This window comes from Haliotis rubra, unplaced genomic scaffold (genome assembly GCF_003918875.1).
Source record: "Haliotis rubra isolate DU_JTF1 unplaced genomic scaffold, ASM391887v1 Scf55, whole genome shotgun sequence".
Taxonomy (NCBI): Eukaryota; Metazoa; Mollusca; class Gastropoda; order Lepetellida; family Haliotidae; genus Haliotis; species Haliotis rubra.
Genome location: NW_025767246.1, coordinates 890,070 through 912,436, shown reverse-complemented (window position 1 = coordinate 912,436; position 22,367 = coordinate 890,070). Strand labels below are relative to the sequence as shown.

General features: G+C 46.0%; 1 long non-coding RNA gene across 1 annotated transcript; it reads left to right on the top strand.

Annotated features, from left to right (window-relative positions):
- Window positions 1-10,595: 10,595 nt before the first annotated feature.
- On the top strand, window positions 10,596-22,106 carry LOC124253674. Its single transcript, XR_006892259.1, has 3 exons — window positions 10,596-10,675; window positions 16,404-16,407; window positions 22,096-22,106. It is a non-coding gene; the product is annotated as an uncharacterized LOC124253674 (long non-coding RNA).
- Window positions 22,107-22,367: the final 261 nt, after the last annotated feature.

Here is a 22,367-nt window from a genome sequence, read left to right as displayed (position 1 = left end):
GCATAGCGATGTAATTAACATTCGCGAAAAATATTTCAAAATAAATACTTGTGTTGTACACATGTATAAAACTTACTTTAAGCATGTGCTGCATTCTTTCATTTTTCCTTTTCTCGCTCCAGATATGTAACATACCTCACCCCCTTTGTCCTTCCACGCCTTCCCGGCTACCCCCAGAGTTTATTTTCCTAACCCCCATGTGTATGGAGTCGCCATACCACCCCCACATGTCTGCACCTGCCGCTGGGGTGCGATCTGTGCAGAATGCCCAGGCGATCCTGTCCCTATTAACGGGCATACCGTGGTAAGTAAGCGAGGAACCGTTAGGCGTTTTACCGTTATGGCAGGAACGTGGGTCTGATAGAGACGTGTTTGCTGATTGGTTTAAATACCGGACAGGAATGGGTCATTGTACAAACAACTCGCGCAGGTTCGTTTACCTGAGTTTGTGAAGATTAACGGTACGGGCAGCAGGTTGGAGGGGAATGTGTTTGTGTGAGTACACGGAGGAACTGATGCTATCACTACAGAGAACAAATGATTGTAGGGACAACCTCCTGGTGCTTCAACTGACCATGTACCTACGGACAACTAAACCCTAAGAAACGCTTTGTGAAACGTGGCCATCCGCTTACATAATAATGATAACAATAAAAACATGATAATGGTGATGATGATGATGACGACGACGACGACGATGGTGATGATGAGTGAGTGAGTGAGTGAGTTTAGTTTTACGACGCTTTTAGCAATATCTCAGCAATATCACGGCGGTGAACGCCAGAAGTGGGCTTCACACAATGTACCCATGTGGGGAACGAAACCGGGTCTTCGACGTGACTAGCGAACGCTTTAACCACTAGGCTAGCCCACCGTCGTCCCTTCGCAACCCCTCCCCTTCCCCCTCCACACACACACACACTCACACAAACCGAAATGGGAATTGTTGCACCTAACATCGTGGCCTTTCTCTATAATACTGATATATAAAACATTGTAAGGTTTTGTCAATTGTATGTCGTTTTTCCAACGCGGAGTCCTGTAAAAGAACTATAACGACTGCAGCGTTAAATAACATAAACTCTTAAGTTGGCAAGTCTACCAGTTCATCACGTCTTTACGGTTTGTGACCGTGGACAATAAGCTGGTTGTTCTGATGCTTCTTTATATGGGATTATTCGTTTTACCTAGACTCGTCACCTTGAAACCCATTAACGTCTCACCACGTCTTGCCTGCCAGAATGTAGTGGCTTTCCTTAGAGGTGTGTCACTAATGGACGACAGACAAGTCACCAAATATTGCAAATTGCTGCTGAATTATTAAATTTTACAAGCGTCCGTCCGCTAGGCCCTCCCACAGGTCAGAGGCTCTGGGGTCCAGCTGTTGTCTCCAGAGAACACAGGAGGCTGGTTGGGTGCCGTTAGATTCATGCAGATATCTGGGTGTTGTAGGGAAGATATGGAAGGGTGTATTGGGGAACGGTAGTGCGGGGTGATGGGTGAAGTAGGGTAGATATGGAGGGACGTATCGGGGAACGGTAGTGCGGGGTGATGGGTGGGGTAGGGAAGATATGAATGGGCGTATTGGGGAACGGTAGTGCGGGGTGATGGGTGGCGTAGGGAAGATATGGAGGGGCGTATTGGGGAACGGTAGTGCGGGGTGATGAGTGATGTAGGGAAGATATGGATGGGCGTATTGGGGAACGGTAGTGCGGGGTGATGAGTGATGTAGGGAAGATATGGATGGGCGTATTGGGGAACGGTAGTGCGGGGTGATGAGTGATGTAGGGAAGATATGGAGGGGCGTATTGGGGAACGGTAGTGCGGGGTGATGAGTGATGTAGGGAAGATATGGATGGGCGTATTGGGGAACGGGACTGCGGGGTGATGGGTGGCGTAGGGAAGATATGGATGGGCGTATTGGGGAACGATAGTGCGGGGTGATGGGTGATGTAGGGAAGACATGGGTGGGCGTATTGGGGAACGGTAGTGTAGGGTGATGGGTGATGTAGGGAAGATATGAATGTGCGTATTGGGGAACGGTAGTGTAGGGTGATGGGTGATGTAGGGAAGATATGAATGGGCTTATTGGGGAACGGTAGTGCGGGGTGATGGGTGATGTAGGGAAGAAATGGATGGGCGTATTGGGGAACGGTAGTGCGGGGTGATGGGTGATGTAGGGAAGAAATGGATCGGGGTATTGGGGAACGGTAGTGCGCGGTGATGATTGATGTAAGGAAGATATGGATGGGCGTATTGGGGAACGGTAGTGCGGGGTGATGGGTGATGTAGGGAAGAAATGGATGGGTGTATTGGGGAACGGTAGTGCGAGGTGATGGGTGACGTAGGGAAGATATGGAGGGGCGTATTGGGGAACGGTAGTGCGGGGTGATGGGTGATGTAGGGAAGAAATGGAAGGCGTATTGGGGAACGGTAGTGTGGGGTGATGGGTGACGTAGGGAAGACAGGGATGGGTGTATTGGGGAACGGTAGTGCGGGGTGATGGGTGATGTAGGGAAGAAATGGATGGGCGTATTGGGGAACGGTAGTGTGGGGTGATGGGTGGCGTAGGGAAGATATGGAGGGGCGTATTGGGGAACGGTAGTGCGGGGTGATGAGTGATGTAGGGAAGATATGGATGGGCGTATTGGGGAACGGTAGTGCGGGGTGATGAGTGATGTAGGGAAGATATGGATGGGCGTATTGGGGAACGGTAGTGCGGGGTGATGAGTGATGTAGGGAAGATATGGAGGGGCGTATTGGGGAACGGTAGTGCGGGGTGATGAGTGATGTAGGGAAGATATGGATGGGCGTATTGGGGAACGGGACTGCGGGGTGATGGGTGGCGTAGGGAAGATATGGATGGGCGTATTGGGGAACGATAGTGCGGGGTGATGGGTGATGTAGGGAAGACATGGGTGGGCGTATTGGGGAACGGTAGTGTAGGGTGATGGGTGATGTAGGGAAGATATGAATGGGCTTATTGGGGAACGGTAGTGCGGGGTGATGGGTGGCGTAGGGAAGAAATGGATCGGGGTATTGGGGAACGTTAGTGCGCGGTGATGATTGATGTAAGGAAAAGATATGGATGGAGCCTATTGGGGAACGGTAGTGCAGGGTGATGGGTGATGTAGGAAGAAATGGATGGGTGTATTGGGGAACGGTAGTGCGAGGTGATGGGTGACGTAGGAAGATATGGATGGGCGTATTGGGGAACGGTAGTGCGGGGGTGATGGGTGATGTAGGGAAGAAATGGATGTGCGTATTGGGGAACGGTAGTGTGGGGTGATGGGTGACGTAGGGAAGATAGGGATGCGTGTATTGGGGAACGGTAGTGCGGGGTGATGGGTGATGTAGGGAAGAAATGGATGGGCGTATTGGGGAACGGTAGTGTGGGGTGATGGGTGGCGTAGGGAAGATATGGATGGGCGTATTGGGGAACGGTAGTGCGGGGTGATGGGTGGCGTAGGGAAGATATGGAGGGGCGTATTGGGGAACGGTAGTGCGGGGTGATGATTGATGTAGGGAAGACATGGATGGGCGTATTGGGGAACGGTAGTGCGGGGTGATGGGTGATGTAGGGAAGAAATGGATGGGTGTATTGGGGAACGGTAGTGTGGGGTGATGGGTAACGTAGGGAAGATAGGGATGGGTGTATTGGGGAACGGTAGTGCGGGGTGATGGGTGGCGTAGGGGAAGATATGGAGGGCGTATTGGGGAACAGTAGTGCGGGAGTGATGATTGATAGGAAGATAGGGATGGGCGTATTGGGGAACGGTAGTGCGAGGTGATGATTGATGTAGGGAAGATAGGGATGGGCGTATTGGGGAACGGTAGTGCGGGGTGATGATTGATGTAGGGAAGATATGGATGGGCGTATTGGGGAACGGTAGTGCGAGGTGATGATTGATGTAGGAAGATAAAGGGATGGGCGTATTAAGGGAACAGTAGTGCGAGGTGATGATTGACGTAGGGAAGACATGGATGGGCGTATTGGGGAACGGTAGTGCGGGGTGATGAAGTGATGTAGGGAAGATATGGATTGGCGTATTGGGGAACGGTAGTGCGGGGTGATGATTGACGTAGGGAAGACATGGAAGGGGTATTGGGGAACGGTAGTGCGGGGTGATGAGTGATGTAGGGAAGATATGGATGGGCGTATTGGGGAACGGTAGTGCGGGGTGATGATTGATGTAGGGAAGATATGGATGGGCGTATTGGGGAACGGTAGTGCGAGGTGATGATTGATGTAGGGAAGATAAACCCCTGGGATGGGCGTATTGGGGAACGGTAGTGCGGGGTGATGATTGACGTAGGGAGACATGGATGGGCGTATTGGGGAACGGTGAGTGCGGGGTGATGATTGACGTAGGAAGACATGGAAAGGGTATTGGGGAACGGTAGTGCGGGGTGATGGGTGGCGTAGGGAAGAAATGGATGGGCGTATTGGGGAACGGTAGTGCGGGGTGATGATTGATGGAAGATATGGAAGGGGTATTGGGGAACGGTAGTGCGGGGTGATGAGAGATGTAGGGAAGATATGGAAGGGTATTGGGGAACGGTAGTGCGGGGTGATGATTGATGTAGGGAAGATAGGGATGGGCGTATTGGGGAACGGTACTGCAGGGTGATGGGTGATGTAGGGAAGACATGGAAGGGGTATTGGGGAACGGTAGTGCAGGGGTGATGGGTGGCGTAGGGAAGAAATGGATGGGCGTATTGGGGAACGGTAGTGCGGGGTGATGATTGATGTAGGGAAGATATGGAAGGGGTATTGGGGAACGGTAGTGCGGGGTGATGATTGATGTAGGGAAGATAGGGATGGGCGTATTGGGGAACGGTAGTGCGGGGTGATGATTGACGTAGGGAAGACATGGAAGGGGTATTGGGGAACGGTAGTGCGGGGTGATGGGTGGCGTAGGGAAGAAATGGATGGGCGTATTGGGGAACGGTAGTGCGGGGTGATGATTGATGTAGGGAAGATATGGAAGGGGTATTGGGGAACGGTAGTGCGGGGTGATGAGTGATGTAGGGAAGATATGGATGGGCGTATTGGGGAACGGTAGTGCAGGGTGATGGGTGATGTAGGGAAGAAATGGATGGGCGTATTGGGGAACGGTAGTGTGGGGTGATGGGTGGCGTAGGGAAGATATGGAGGGGCGTATTGGGGAACGGTAGTGCGGGGTGATGGGTGGCGTAGGGAAGATATGGATGGATGGCGTATTGGGGAACGATAGTGCGGGGTGATGGGTGATGTAGGGAGACATGGGTGGGCCTATTGGGGAACGGTAGTGCGGGGTGATGGGTGATGTAGGGGAAGATATGAATGTGCGTATTGGGGGAACGGTAGTGTAGGGTGATGGGTGATGTAGGGAAGATATGGATATGGGCTTATTGGGGAACGGTAGTGCGGGGTGATGGGTGATGTAGGGGAAGAAATGGATGGGCGTATTGGGGAACGGTAGTGCAGGGTGATGGTGATGTAGGAAGAAATGGATCGGGGTATTGGGGAACGGTAGTGCGCGGTGATGATTGATGTAAGGAAGATATGGATGGGCCTATTGGGGAACGGTAGTGCGGGGTGATGGGTGATGTAGGGAAGAAATGGATGGGTGTATTGGGGAACGGTAGTGCGAGGTGATGGGTGACGTAGGGAAGATATGGATGGGCGTATTGGGGAACGGTAGTGCGGGGTGATGGGTGATGTAGGGAAGAAATGGAAGGCGTATTGGGGAACGGTAGTGTGGGGTGATGGGTGACGTAGGGAAGATAGGGATGGGTGTATTTGGGAACGGTAGTGCGGGGTGATGGGTGATGTAGGGAAGAAATGGATGGGCGTATTGGGGAACGGTAGTGTGGGGTGATGGGTGGCGTAGGGAAGATATGGATGGGCTTATTGGGGAACGGTAGTGCGGGGTGATGGGTGGCGTAGGGAAGATAGGGATGGGCGTATTGGGGAACGGTAGTGCGGGGTGATGGGTGGCGTAGGGAAGATATGGATGGGCGTATTGGGGAACGGTAGTGCGGGGTGATGGGTGATGTAGGGAAGAAATGGATCGGGGTATTGGGGAACGGTAGTGCGCGGTGATGATTGATGTAAGGAAGATATGGATGGGCGTATTGGGGAACGGTAGTGCGGGGTGATGGGTGATGTAGGGAAGAAATGGATGGGTGTATTGGGGAACGGTAGTGCGAGGTGATGGGTGACGTAGGGAAGATATGGAGGGGCGTATTGGGGAACGGTAGTGCGGGGTGATGGGTGATGTAGGGAAGATATGGATGGGCGTATTGGGGAACGGTAGTGCGGGGTGATGGGTGGCGTAGGGAAGATAGGGATGGGCGTATTGGGGAACGGTACTGCGGGGTGATGGGTGATGTAGGGAAGATATGGATGGGCGTATTGGGGAACGGTAGTGCGAGGTGATGGGTGACGTATGGAAGATATGGAAGGGGTATTGGGGAACGGTAGTGCGGGGTGATGGGTGGCGTAGGGAAGAAATGGATGGGCGTATTGGGGAACGGTAGTGCGGGGTGATGGGCGACGTAGGGAAGATAGGGAGGGGCGTATTGGGGAACGGTGAAAGTGATCGGATATGAGATGCTTAGGCGTGAGTTGGCGTAGACTAAAGGTAAACATTCAGATACCAGCTATGCAAAGGCTGGCATGGGATGAGGTGGGGTGGGGTGAGGTGGTGCAGGTTAGAGTGGGATAGGAAGTGGGAAGGAAATATTAGATACCAACTTGGCAAGGGTTGATTTAGATTGTGTAGGGTACTCAGGAAGCGGATGGAAAGATGAGCTACTAACTGGGCAAAGATTGGAGCTTGGATGGATTGTGTATGTATATCCCAGGTTCCAACAGGGAAAAGCTTTGGGCGGATGGTTGAGTACAGTGATAGGAGACAAGGAATAGACTTGACGTAATGTGGCGAAGCTCTTGTGAGGACGGACAAACGTGATATTTCGAGTAAAGACGTTGACAGGGAGTTCAGAAGGGCATTGTCAAGAAAAAGACTTCGACATGAGGGAATACGCGTTCCGACATAGTGATTGAATCCCACGCCTCGTAAGTATACCCAACCGGCTTATTGAAACTATTTCTGCCGTTTGCCTTGAAGGCCGTGATAACCTTTACGTTAATGAGAATCTCCTTACAAAAAGTTACACTTCATCCTTCTCTATAAGCATCCTGGTCTGTGACCTAAATATCGACAGAAACTACACGTCATTCGGTGACCTGAATATACCTCACAGCATACAGTGGCCTTTACGTCCATAGAGGCTGAGGAAGGCACATAAATGCACAGAGGAAGTACCTACACGATAACCAAAGACATCTAAATGCACAGAGGAAGTAGCTACACGTCAGCCAATGACCTCTAAATGCACAGAGGAAGTAGCTACACGCAAGCCAATGACCTCTAAATGCACAGTGGAAGTAGCTACACGTCAGCCAATGACCTCTAAATGCACAGAGGAAGTACCTACACTATAACCAAAGACCTCTAAATGCACAGAGGAAGTAGCTACACGCCAGCCAATGACCTCTAAATGCACAAAAGAAGTAGCTACACGATAACCAAAGACCTCTAAATGCACAGAGGAAGTAGCTACACGTCAGCCAATAACCTCTAAATGAACAGAGGACAAAGCTACACTCCAGCCAATGACCTCTAAATGCACAGAGGAAGTAGCTACACTCCAGCCAATGACCTCTAAATGCACAGAGGATGTAGCTACACTCCAGCCAATGACCTCTAAATGAACAGAGGACAAAGCTACACGCAAGCCAATGACCTCTAAATGCACAGTGGAAGTAGCTACACGCCAGCCAATGACCTCTAAATGTAAAGAGGACTAAGCTACACGTAAGCCAATGACCTCTAAATGTACAGAGGAAGTAGCTACACGCCAGCCAATGACCTCTAAATGTACAGAGGAAGTAGCTACACGTCAGCCAATGACCTCTAAATTCACGGAGGAAGTACCTACACGTCAGCCAATGACCTCTAAATGTACAGAGGAAGTAGCTACACGCCAGCTTATGACCTCTAAATGCACAGTGGAAGTACCTACACGATAACCTAAGACCTCTAAATGCACAGAGGAAGTAGCTACACGCCAGCCAATGACCTCTAAATGCACAGAGGAAGTACCTACACGATAACCAATGACCTCTAAATGCACAGAAGAAGTAGCTACACGCCAGCCAATGGCCTCTAAATGTACTGAGTTCTAAGCTACACGCCAGCCAGTGACCTCTAAATGCACAGAGGAAGTAGCTACAAGCCAGCCAATGACCTCTAAATGTACAGAGGAAGAAGCTACAAGCCAGCCAATGACCTGAAGATAAACGACTGTCATTTGCCTCAGACACCAATATCTTGGTGTGTTGACTACAGCTTCGACAAGGTCAAGGACATTCGATGAGAAGTACCTTTTCATCCACTCCTCCGTAAGTGGCACGTACTCCCAGTTGCATCAGCCGTACTAGCACCTTGGTTATTGTTTTTACACAAAAACTGCCAAATCTTCTGACATATTACAAAATAGTTATAAGGCGACAACGCCAAAGAATAACCAGTCTCGATTGTCAACCAGAAACGCCTAATTTCTGGTGCCCCCCGCCGTGATATTGCTGGAATATCACAAAAAGCGGCGTAAAACTAAACTCACTCACTCACTCATTGGGCGCTATGAACTGTTCCCCGAAATCAATGATGTGTAAAGGGTATGCCACGATGTTCCAGGGTTTCGGGTTTTGATTCCATCCTCGCTTCTTAGACCTTCAAATGGCGCATAACCTCAAAGTTTTACTTTTTCTGTATAAGAAACCCCTTGTACAGGTAGGCCAGAACGTGAAAAGTTTTTTTTGATTCCCGTCGCTATAGATAGGTAAGACAAAACTTTGCAAAAAGTTTGGTATTTTTTATTCAACATCGCCATGTAAAGGAATCACAGAACGTTGCAAAAAGTTTGTTTTGGTTTTTCAACATCGTAAAAGCTTTTACAGGAGACCGGACTAATGAAAACGGTAAAAGAGGAAGCGGTTGTGTCTTGATCCGACCCCACATGATTCATTGTAGGGAACTAAACCAAATGTCCAGGTTGATAAAAAGGGCCAACGGGGGATTATCTTCTCTTTGGCTGCCGCTAGAAATACGGCCAACACAGGAAAAAAGATCTGTTTCCACGCTTTCGAAAGATCATGGACTTAACGCTCATTCTTAAATGTTCGTTTTTGGAGTGAACGCTTAATAAAAATGTATAGGAGTCGATTAAATTCCTTTTTTCGAGTGTATGGATAGATCTAAATGTGGATGGCTTTGAATTAAATTGGATTGATCTGCATCGAATCGGATTGCTGTGTGTTGTTCGGGGAAAGAAATGGGCTTGGTGTAACGGTTTTTCAATTTTGACAGAGCGTCGGTTGGATATGGGAAAAGCCCGAAAGCATGCAGGGTGTTGGTGAAACCCACAGATGAGAACATACTGCTTACAACTTTGAAACAATAATTGGGAATTTTCCATACGAACCCACTATTAACAGTCTTTCGTGCGACTTTAGGTTAGTTTGAATAGATTTTTGACTGTGTGTGAAACGAGAGGAACGAAATTTGGTATATTCCCGGTGTGGTTTGAAGGTTTTCATTGACTTTATTTTTTCTCCAGTGATTAGGTGGAGCAAACCGCGATGTAAATAAATATTAAATCACACTCGTACCCACGCACGCACGCACGCACGCACGCACGCACGAACGCACGCAATTTTGACGTAAAACCAGTAAGCGTAGCCCTGTGGTTTTGACGACGCCATCCCAGCTAACGATTTCACGTTGTCACAACGTTATTCTGTGGACTCCCATTTACGTTGTCACAACGTTATGCTTTCGTTGTTACGTTATTCTGTGGACTCTCATTTACGTTGTCACAACGTTATTCTGTGGACTCTCATTTACGTTGACACAACGTTATTCTGTGGACTCCCATTTACGTTGTCACAACGTTATGCTTTCGTTGTTACAACGTTATTCTGTGGACTCCCATTTACGTTGTAACAACGTTATTCTGTGGACTCTCATTTACGTTGACACAACGTTATTCTGTGGACTCCCATTTAAGTTGTTACAACGTTATTCTGTGGACTCCCATATACGTTGCCACAACGTTATTCTGTGGACTCCGAATTGTGTTGTAACAACATTATTCTGTGGACTCCGATTTACGTTGTAACAACGTTATTCTGTGGACTCCCATTTACGTTGTCACAACGTGAATCTGTGGACTCCCATTTACTTTGTCACAACGTAGCGACGTGATGTTATGATAGGTCATTTTTATTATTAACGTTGTCAGTTAGAATGGAAATGACGTTACTGTGACATCAGTATATTTATGGGATGGAAATAACAAAGTGTAATATAATAAGTAAATAATGCACTACGGTCTTATTTTCTGCAGAAAATACGAATAATTCGGTGTACGCTCTTGTTCTTACGATTATTTGGGAAAGAGATTACGTCGCATCAACGTTTCAGAAACGTTTAAACATAACGTTGAGTAATAGTCGATGCACAACGCTTTGACAACGTATATACGTAACGTTGCTGTAACGTTATGAAATAACGTTATATAATGACGTGATACTAACGTTGTGACAACGCTGAGTCCTGACGTTACCAATCTTTCCACAAGGTAGTGGAAACGTTGTGTGTTAGCTGGGATATGATTACGCCCTTTACTATTCCAGTAGTTTTGGCGTATAATACATTCGCATAAATCTTATCCTGAAGATAGAGTTAGAACTTTTATGGTGCAGTTTGGACCTTCGAGCAATAGACGAATAACACATGTGCACTTATGAAACGCATATACCTTTAAGGTATGGTGAAACAGCAGTCTATCCATCAGCTCATCTCGGTCGTTGTTGATGTCTCCATGCGGTGTTTTGATGCCAATCAAGGCTTCATTCCTGGAGCTATCATGAAGAACTCTACTTTCCTTACCCCCCGGAGACCCTCAATCTTTCCTAAACCGATTGGGAAGCCTAACTGTGTCTAGACTCCGCTTTGGCATCTTGTGTATTGAGTAGTTGGTATGAACTATTAGTAGACATTGCTGATCTATTTATTTATACGTTTCTTGTTAGAAAGGATGTAATCCCAAGTCCCACGGATCACGGAAGTACATGGCGTTATATTGCATGAGTCATTAGCGGAACACACACCAGCTTTCAGTATACCGACGCATTAAATATGATTAATAATGGAAATAGGAATTGTTGTCCGACATCTGTTGATTTTCTATGCTTGTGTGTACGTATATTGATAATTTGAGTGACAGTAAGCATATAGATTGACATCTAATCCGAATGGACGCGCTGCTTCACGTAATTCTGTCTGAAAGGACATCTTTAGAAGGTATTTTGCTGCTGATGCGGATCGGGTTTCAGGAGGCTGTGAGAGTGTACATCTGGATGCAGAAGGTTATTTGATTGTGCTTTGTAGATAATAGGTGACTTGTATCGAGCCGTCCCCCAAGACGACGGGATCATCATCACTTCATCACACTCATCGTCTGATTAGCAGATGTGTTCACGCCTCTGCCACTGTTGTACATATGGAGCTGTTGATGATGTGGAAGACAGCGGAATTAGGCCCAAAGAGTTCGTCACACTTTGATCATTATGGATCCGACACGTTTTCTCGCGGTAACAGACGAGAAGACCAACGCGATAGGGTCACGTGGTCAGGTATACAGCGCGTCTCCTATGATATATAATTCTGTCCCCTATTTTCGTTAGGGTCTCAGGAGGACTAATGGCCTCGTGTTGGTTTTCACACCAAGCTGCATTGTATTTCACAAGGTTCGGGCTGCATCTCAGGGTTTCAAATGAACTTTGAAGCAATCTGAACCTTTAACATTTTTCTTAAAGCGCATTCGTCTGAATCGTCAAAACTGTGTCCTTTCGACACGACGAAATCCGGGATCTGGGTTCGAATCCCTGTTCTTCCCGAGTGTGTCTACAATATACCCGTCGTGGGTTTTACCACAGTGGTAAACATCTGAGATCGCACGTCTTCTTCCACATCAAGCCTACACTCAGTTGTGTCACTGGAATACTGTTTAAAGCGGCGTAAAACTCAACTCACTCATTATAACACTAGTCTGCGTCACAGTCCCTGAACCACACCTTCCTCTTCTCTTTTTCTCTTCCTTCCAGTCGTCCCTATGTTATTGTTCTAGATGAAAGAAGTCTAACCGTTTCACAGATTCAAATCTACATGACCTGGTTCATTAGGGCTCCGGGCGGTGGGGTAGCCTAGTGGTTAAAGCGTTGGCTCGTCACGCCGAAGACCCGGGTTCGAATCCCCACATGGGTACATTGTGTGAAGCCCATTTCTGGTGTCCCCCGCCGTGATGTTGCTGGAATATTGCTGAAGCGGCTTAAAACCAAACTCAGTCAGTCAGTCAGTCATCAGGGCTCCGTTCCTCTTTGACTACAGGTTTACTTCTCTCAAGGTTGCATTGTCTCATACTATAGTTATCTGAAAATTGAAAAAATTGCTTTTAAATAAATGATTTTTGGCGAAATGGTGTACCCATGAAGATCCGGTTACAGAGTGTCTTGTGATATCAAATATATCAACGCAGGTCAACGCAAGCTTTCAGAATAGATCTGCAACAACCCATACTTGGCGTAAGAGGCAACTAACGGGATCCGGTGGTCAGGCTCGCTGGCTTGGTTGACACATGTCATCGTATCCCAATCATTGGATTTTCTGGTCCAGACTCGATTATTTACAGACCGCCACCACATAGCTGAACCAGTGCTGATTGCGGCGTTACACAACAAACAAACGAACTCAATGGTGTACGTTTTCTCTTCGCTATATGGTTGAACGAATGACGTGAAATATAAACAGAACAAAGTTAGAATATTCTGATACATGCCCTGAGGTCATTCATCTTGTTAGCGCTCCAGGGCCCCGTTCCTCAAAGGGATCGTAGCGCTACGACAGTCGTAAGTCTATGCTAAAGTATGGGAGTTACGACTGTCGTAGCGCTACGATCGCTTTGAGGAACGGGGCCCTGGACTTACATCATAACCTCCATTGCTCCTACCTCCGATTTCGCAAAACATTTCTTTCTCTTGTTGGGTGAATTTCATTGGACAGTTATCACAATGGTTATCAGATGGGTTCGAAATATTAGTATTTGTCAAAATATGATGTAGGACACATGGGACAATCGAGGACGTAAACATGTCTCAGATGTCAAGAAAAGTGTTGACGTCAAAGATGTTGACGTCGATACCTATGACGTCTAAAATCGCTTGACCATTTGGAAGGACAGTCCGAAGTGATGGCGACCTTTGGCGTTTAGTTCGGTGAAACTACATGAGTATGGTGCTGACAATCTGTAAACACAATCAGGATGAATTGATAAATATAGGTATCTGTCACGCCTAAGGGACGCAACTCTGCATAACGACTTGTGGCGCCCCAGACGACTGACCATTTCATATGTTTCATCATTACTAACTCCTCATTCGTTTGTAACGAGTTGAAACTTTTCATATAACTGATGACCTGTCTTCATGGTACAGTGGACACAGCGTTCACGGACAGCCAAAGGTCGGCGGTTCGATCCCTGGCCTCGTCAAACCAAACGACGTAAAACGATGGTACTTATTTTTGCCCTGCCTTGCGCTCAGCATTAAGGCATAAAACAAGGACTGGTCGCCGTGTAGTCTTTAGGCTACGGGTGTTCATGTTAGACTGGTATTTCAGGGGAGGAGCTAAAGACAAGTACAAATTTTAAGCATCCACACTAACATGAACATGCATAACCCTGTATAATTGAAACGATTTTATTTCATTCCCCGACGTTAAACTTCATTTCGAGAAAATTACAGGAGTTTTATATTCATTTAACATGTACGTCCTGCACCGAGTTATAGTCACATAAAATTTGCACCCTTCTCCGAAAGTTGACTTCGTGTATTTTCAGTGAAAGAATTCTTTAAATAGGTTTATTATGACCCTAACAGCACATGCAAGGTCTATAAATATGTACTTTCAGTTAGCATAATTCAGGGCTAATAATTAACTGCTTTACACTTATAAGACTCAACAGCTCTTGGTTTTCATGCTTGCTTTATGTTTGAATTAGGTTTTGGCTAATGTTAGTAGAATTTGGGAGTTTATTTGGTCCTACACGTGTACCTAATCAGTCTGTGACGTCAGACATGACTCCTTAATGTGCTGAGTGTTGCCTAGTTTATTCCTCCATGATACCAGCCTTAAAGCTAAATCAGTTTCGTTCATATTAATTTCTAACGGTTTTAAACCAACATTTAGGTAAGGTTTAGACTGATCCTAAGATTTGACTTACATGTCGGGAAGCGTTCTATCTACATACGTCTCCTTAACCATCCGGAATCCAGGGTGTCCATATTGACGAGGGTTGCAAATTGCAACCTGAGGACTAGGGCTCAGTTCAACGAAGAGATTTTAACACTAAGACGATCGTGTAACTCGGCATACTTTGACAAAGGCTCGCGACATTCCAGGAATAATATAGCGAAGGACACCAGGAATGGACTTCACACTTGGGGAATCGAACCCGGGTTTTTGGCTGGACAAGCGAACGCTCAAACCACTAGGCTACCCCACCGTCCCCTATTTGTCGGGAGACTGAATGCATTCGGTTGATCAGACTCGGCGATTGCACGTTATCATTTCTAGAGATAAAAAATTCAGGTAGCGGAAGAATAAAATTACATTTTACTTAATTTCAATTCACAATGCTTGGGGGCAAATCTCGTATTGCGCCATTAAAGTTCAGGCCAATAAGATATTCCATGGCGTGTTGGTTTATGTGTGTACGCTATTAGTGTCAGTATCGCTTTTGGAGTTTTGTGTGACTCGAATTGGTCCCCGTATTGCAAGATTATCGTTCGAGACATCTGAATGGATCGGGTGGTGGGGCTTGGTGACCCGGTTTGGTTGGAACTTGTCCCAACAACCCAAGCAGGAATATCGTGAGAGGCGATTCCGTGGATCGGGTGGTCAGGCTTGGTGACCTGGCCTGGTTAGAACTTGTCCCAGCAACCCAGGAATATCGTGAGAGGCGACTCTGTGGATCGGGTGGTCAGTCTTGGTGACCTGGCCTGGTTAGAACTTGTCCCAGCAACCCAGGAATGTCGTGAGAGGCGATTCCGTGGATCGGGTGGTCAGGTTTGGTTACCTGGCCTGGTTATAACTGGTCTCAGCAACCGAGGAAGATCGTGAGTGGCGATTCTGTGGATCGGGTGGTCAGGCTTGGTTACCTGGCCTGGTTAGAACTTGTCCAAGCAACCCATGCAGGAATATCGTGAGAGGCGATTCCGTGGATCGGGTGGTCAGGCTTAGTGACCTGGCCTGGTTAGAACTTCGGGTCGGGTTTGTCACTTACTTGATTGTGGATCAGCGAACTTCACTCGCCGTAGATCTTTGCTCACACTGGTGCATGGACTGTTGTCGCTTACGGCATAAAACAACCAAAGTGGATCAGTTTCTCGCAAGTTAATATACTAAGCGTTTCATGGCGTTAACCATCCGGATTGAAGGGTGTCCAGATTGAAAAGATGCACATTAACCAGAATTCAATAGCATTGTATTTTGTATATATGTACACAACGGATACCTTGTTTTATATCCTGGAGCATTGCTGAAAACGGCATAAAACATTACTCGTTCAATATCTGAAAGAGCTAAATCCCATCATTTACCTCCAAGACTCCAACTGCCCCTCGCGGGCGCAAAAAATCAGATGCGTGATCCTGCTGGAATATTGCTGAAAACGGCGTAAAACCCAACTCACTCAATCATTTGCAAGAGCTACATCCCATGATTTCCCAAAGGATTCCAAACTGCCTCTTCACAGAGCGTAAAAGGTCCAATGCCGTGCTCCTAACGGAATATTTCGGCGTAAAACACAACTCACTCAATTATTGGCCAGAGCTTAATCCGATCATTTACCCCCATGATTTCAAACTGCCCCTCAGTAAAAAGCCAGATGCGTGATCCCGCTGGAATATTGCTGAAAACGGCGTAAAACACAACTTACTCAGTCATTTGCCAGAGCTAAATCCCATCATTTCCCCCAATGATTCCAGCCTCCCCATCACGGAGTTGAAAAAGTCCCCCGCCTCATCTAGTTGGGGTGATTTATGTTCGTAATGACAGTAGCTGTATATCCCTCTAACAGTCAAACGCCACACATACCCCAATCGTGCTGTTCCACTTACTACGAACTAAATATAACCAAGGGGGATTTTATGCGGATAGTCCCTTAATTCCTTGCACAGATTGAATTCGTAAAATCGTGACGCCGAGTTTGTGAAAACACTTTCCTAGGCAAGTCCTGAAATAAACATCACGCAATAACCGTCCATGAAACAGGACCGATCTATATATGTCAATGTTAACAATAATAAACCTAACTACCACCTATTTTACGCATAAAACTAAATTATTAAAAAAGCTTTTTACATCCCATGAAATCCCTTTAGTGCTTTCAATTTATATCGAAATTTGGTTTGACTCACCCCTCTTACGGAAAGTAGAAGTTTATTTCTCATACCGAGTTAAGGCTGAAGGTGTACACGTATCCACGAACAAGCTTCAGCGCTACCGACAGCAATGGAATTCAGCACTATCTCGTTCAGTTAAAGAGTGCGCCATGCTGAGAAAGACTTTGAAACCATGAATAAAACATATCAAAGCAAAGGTCTTGTACCCGGGGAACTTAAAACGGTGTAGTGTTCTTACGAAGACTCTGAGTCATTGCCACTATTTAAGATAAAACGGAAAAGATTAACATTTTTCTGTCTCGATCTTTCAGAACAGGATGTCTATACGAGTGCCGTAACACTTAATACGGGCGTTGATCAAACAGATATTCATAATAACGCATGCATTGCCCCGTCGCTGTGAGGAGAACGCCACTCCAATGTTTGAAATACCGACCATCCAGCCGGGTCGTCCTTAACGCTGGGAGAAAGTGCCCCCCAGAACGTTGCGTTCTACTTCACGAAGTCGTTGCGCGGACGGCGTATTTACCTGGCGTCGTAGCCGTAAGGGGACAGGTAATCCTACCTGCACGAATTGCTGGCAGATCTAATTGATCTAAATTGATCACATGACATCGGATATCCATCAGCCGTGTGTAAACAGTGTCCTCCGTGGAACAGATGATATACAAACACAACGTCGTGTTACGTTACGTTAACGTCGGCATACAGAAACCTTCGTGTTTGTATACGATTCCGACAGCCTATTGAATGAACAGGCATTCACCCGAACACGTCATGGATCCGACAACAGATGTCAGTTTCGAAACCAACCCATATTAATACACGTACAGCAATGTTTCGTCAGTGTAGTGTTCAACATTTGATAGGAATATGCCGTTTGTATTATAGGACAATACAGGTTAAAAAATGTTTATATTTTCATTTTAGCTAAGCAGTTGAGGAGATTAGTTTATCATGCCAGCATGTTTTTTGAGGGGGCAAGCATCTATGGCATGTGTGTTGCGTGTCTGTCACGATCAATATCGTTTTACTAACTTAAACATGTCATTCTTACAGGCCATAGGGGTGAATCAACTTGAATTAGACATTGTTCCTTGTGAGTAGGGTGAGTAGATATTGTTTAATGTGGATGTTAGCACTATTTGAGCAATATCATGTCGGTCTATTCTTTTGGTGTAGAGTTTTATGGCCTTTTTGTAATATCTCAGCAATATCACAGAGGAATACCTGCAATGTCACAGTGGGATACACCAGCAAGATCATAGAGTAATACCAGCAATGTCACAGCAGGGTACGCCAGCAATATCACAGCAAGGTATACCAGCAATATCACAGAGGAATACCAGCAATATCACAGCAGGCTACGCCAGCAATATCACAGAGGAATACCAGCAATATCACATCAGGGTACGCCAGCAATATCACACCAGGGTAAACCAGCAATATCACAGAGGAATACCAGCAATATCACAGCAGGATACACCAGCAATATAACTGTAAGTAACATCATCAATTGGCTCACATGACACATAGGGAGTACTAATAATCAGGTATGATCCTGACAAACTACTGATTGATGTCATGTGCAACAATTCAGATCAATGATTTCGTTGGGCACTGTCAGTCAGGCCCATTTTTAAACGTGATCATAATTTTTAGCCGGCTTTTAAAAGAGGTATGAGTTCCAGGAATCTGTTTTGATCGAGATGATCTCAATGGTTTGATGCAAAATGGCAAGGTATAACCTAGATGCTTCTAGGCTTGATCCAGAAGTTCCGTTTTTTGATCAGGAATCTCCTAGGCTTGACCCAGACTCTCCTGATGTAGATTCAGAATCCTTTAGGCTTCACCATGAATCTCCTACTCCTAGGCCAGACCTAGGTTTGATGCAGAATCTCCAAGGTTTGATGCAGAATCTCCTAGGTTTGATGCAGAATCTCCAAGGTTTGATGCAGAATCTCCAAGGTTTGATGCAGAATTTCCAAGGTTTGATGCAGAATCTCCAAGGTTTGATGCAGAAATGCAGAATCTCCAAGGTTTGATGCAGAATCTCCAGGGTTTGATGCAGAAATGCAGAATCTCCTGCAGAATTTGATGCAGAATCTCCAGGGCAGAATCTTGATTTGATGCAGAATCTCCTAGGTTTGATGCAGAATCTCCAGAAGGTTTGATGCAGAAATCCCTAGGTTTGATCTCCAAGGTTTGATGCAGAATCTCCAGGGTTTGATGCAGAATCAGAATCTCCAGGTTTGATGCAGAATCTCCAAGGTTTGATGCAGAATCTCCCAGAATCTCCAAGGTTTGATGCAGAATCTCCAAGGTTTGATGCAGAATCTCCTTTGAGGAATTTTTGATGCAGAATCTCCTAGGTTTGATGCAGAATCTCCTAGGTTTGATGCAGAATCTCCTCCCTAGGTTTGATGCAGAATCTCCTAGGTTTGATGCAGAATCTCCAAGGTTTGATGCAGAATCTCCAAGGTTTGATTCTCCTAGGTTTGATGCAGAATCTCCTAGGTTTGATGCTCCCTAGGTTTGATGCAGAATCCAGAAGGTTTGATGCAGAATCTCCAAGGTTTGATGCAGAATCAGAATCCTAGGTTTTTGATGCAGAATCTCCTAGGTTTGATGCAGAATCTCCAAGGTTTGATGCAGAATCTCCTAGGTTTGATGCAGAATCTCCTAGGTTTGATGCAGAATCTGCCTCCTAAGGTTTGATGCAGAATCTCCCTAGGTTTGATGCAGAATCTCCTAGGTTTGATGCAGAATCTCCTAGGTTTGATGCAGAATCCCTAGGTTTGATGCCAAGGTTTGATGCAGAATCTCCCAAGGTTTGATGCATCTCCTAGGTTTGATGCAGAATCTCCTAGGTTTGATGCAGAATCTCCAGGTTTGATGCAGAATCTCCTAGGTTTGATGCAGAATCCCCTTTGAGGTTTGATGCAGAATCTCCCTAGGATGCAGAATGCCTAGGTTTGATGCAGAATCTCCAAGGTTTGATGCAGAATCTCCCTAGGTTTGATGCAGAATCTTTTGATGCAGAATCTCCAAGGTTTGATGCAGAATCTCCTAGGTTTGATGCAGAATCTCCAAGGTTTGATGCAGAATCTCCCTAGGTTTGATGCAATCAATCTCCTAGGTTTGATGCAGAATCTCCAAGGTTTGATGCAGAATCCAGGGTGATGGTTTCCATGGTTTGATGCAGAATCTCCTAGGTTTGATGCAGAATCTCCAAGGTTTGATGCAGAATCTCCTAGGTTTGATGCAGAATCCAAGGTTTGATGCAGAATCTCCAGGGTTTGATGCAGAATCTCCTAGGTTTGATGCAGAATCAGAATTTGATGCAGAATCTCCTAGGTTTGATGCAGAATCTCCTAGGTTTGATGCAGAATCTCCAGGTTTGATGCAGAATCTCCTAGGTTTGATGCAGAATCTCCTAGGTTTGATGCAGAATCTCCTAGGTTTGATGCAGAATCTCCTCCCTAAGGTTTGATGCAGAATCTCCTAGGTTTGATGCAGAATCTCCTAGGTTTGATGCATGAGAATCTCCAAGGTTTGATGCAGAATCCTCAGGTTTGATGCAGAATTTCCTCCTAGGTTTGATGCAGAATCTCTAGGGTTTGATGCAGAATCTCCAAGGTTTGATGCAGAATCTCCAAGGTTTGATGCAGAATCTCCTAGGTTTGATGCAGAATCTCCAAGGTTTGATGCAGAATCTCAGGGTTTGATGCAGAATCTCCAAAGGTTTGATGCAGAATCTCAAGGTTTGATGCAGAATCTCTAGGTTTGATGCAGAATCTCCAAGGTTTGATGCAGAATTCAAGGCCTGATGCAGAATCTCCCAAGGTTTGATGCAGAATCTCCTAGGTTTGATGCAGAATCTCCAGGTTTGATGCAGAATCTCCAAGGTTTGATGCAGAATCTCCTAGGTTTGATGCAGAATCTCCTAGGGATGTTTGATGCAGAATCTCCTAGGTTTGATGCAGAATCTCCAAGGTTTGATGCAGAATCTCCTAGGTTTGATGCAGAATCTCCTAGGTTTGATGCAGAATCTCCAAGGTTTGATGCAGAATCTCCTAGGTTTGATGCAGAATCTCCTAGGTTTGATGCAGAATCTCCAAGGTTTGATGCAGAATCTCCTAGGTTTGATGCAGAATCTCCAAGGTTTGATGCAGAATCTCCAAGGTTTGATGCAGAATCTCCTAGGTTTGATGCAGAATCTCCAAGGTTTGATGCAGAATCTCCTAGGTTTGATGCAGAATCTCCTAGGTTTGATGCAGAATCTCCAAGGTTTGATGCAGAATCTCCCAAGGTTTGATGCAGAATCTCCTAGGTTTGATGCAGAATCTCCTCAAGGTTTGATGCAGAATCTCCTTTGATGCAGAGGTTTGATGCAGAATCTCCTAGGTTTGATGCAGAATCTCCTAGGTTTGATGCAGAATCTCCAAGGTTTGATGCAGAAATGCAGAATCTCCAAGGTTTGATGCAGAATCTCCTAGGTTTGATGCAGAATCTCCAAGGTTTGATGCAGAATCTCCAAGGTTTGATGCAGAATCTCCTAGGTTTGATGCAGAATCTCCTAGGTTTGATGCAGAATCTCCTAGGTTTGATGCAGAATCTCCAAGGTTTGATGCAGAATCTCCAAGGTTTGATGCAGAATCTCCTAGGTTTGATGCAGAATCCCCTAGGTTTGATGCAGAATCTCCAAGGTTTGATGCAGAAATGCAGAATCTCCTAGGTTTGATGCAGAATCTCCTAGGTTTGATGCAGAATCTCCTAGGTTTGATGCAGAATCTCCCAGGTTTGATGCAGTTTCACACAGGTTTGAGCACGAATCTCGTTCGTTTGATGCAGAATCTCCTAGGTTTGATGCAGAATCTCCTAAGTTTAAAACTTTGGTGCAGTTTCTCCTGGGTTAGATGCAGTTTCTCCTAGGTTAGATGCAGTTTCTCCTATATTTGAACCCACATCTCCACGGAATATTCCCACGGAATCGAACTTGGGTTTTGAGGTACACCAACAATGCTGCCCAAGACCCTAACATCTTCATCCAAAAGATGATAACAAACTCGAGACGATCTTTCCGGCTGTGAATTCATATTAGTTACCGAACCATGCAATTTCCCCGCTTTGCTTTTAAGTTAAAACGTCAGTTTTAGCCATGTGCGCGATTTACTTTAATGCTCGACTGGTTCATTCTATATGTTGCATAATTGAGTTGCGCAGTTCATCACACACGTGAAGGTTCAACGGTTAAAATAACAATCAGGCAGAAAATCTCACCGTCACAGGACTGAGCACGACAATTAGCAGCCATCGGCTGTAACATTGGTTCTCATGTTCCTGTTTGATGTTCAGATGAGATTGGAACGTTCAGATGAGCATCGCTTGGGGATCGTGCTAAAGAGACTGGGTTCCTCCGTGTTACGGCCGAACTGGTTTCATGGCTAGGTGACGATACAGCTTGATTAGGCCTAAAGATAATGGATTGAGTTTATTGAAGTAGGAAAGAGCAGTTGTTGTAATTCTATGAATCATTCCCTTTGTTTCTGTCTGGTGCTTAGGAAATAGCCCTTCGACATATTGTGGGGAATCATTCACAGATTTAGCACGCATAAATGCCCGTCCCTCGAGTAATGAGAGTGTTAAAAGTTCTGTTTAATACAACACACTGCCAAAGCCAGAACACGCGTGACGCCATCTTATTGTCGTGCCAGCAGATTACGCTAATTATCTCCCTTGACGAAGCACGTGACATGTTCAGGAGAAAAGCATGCGTTAATGGAGG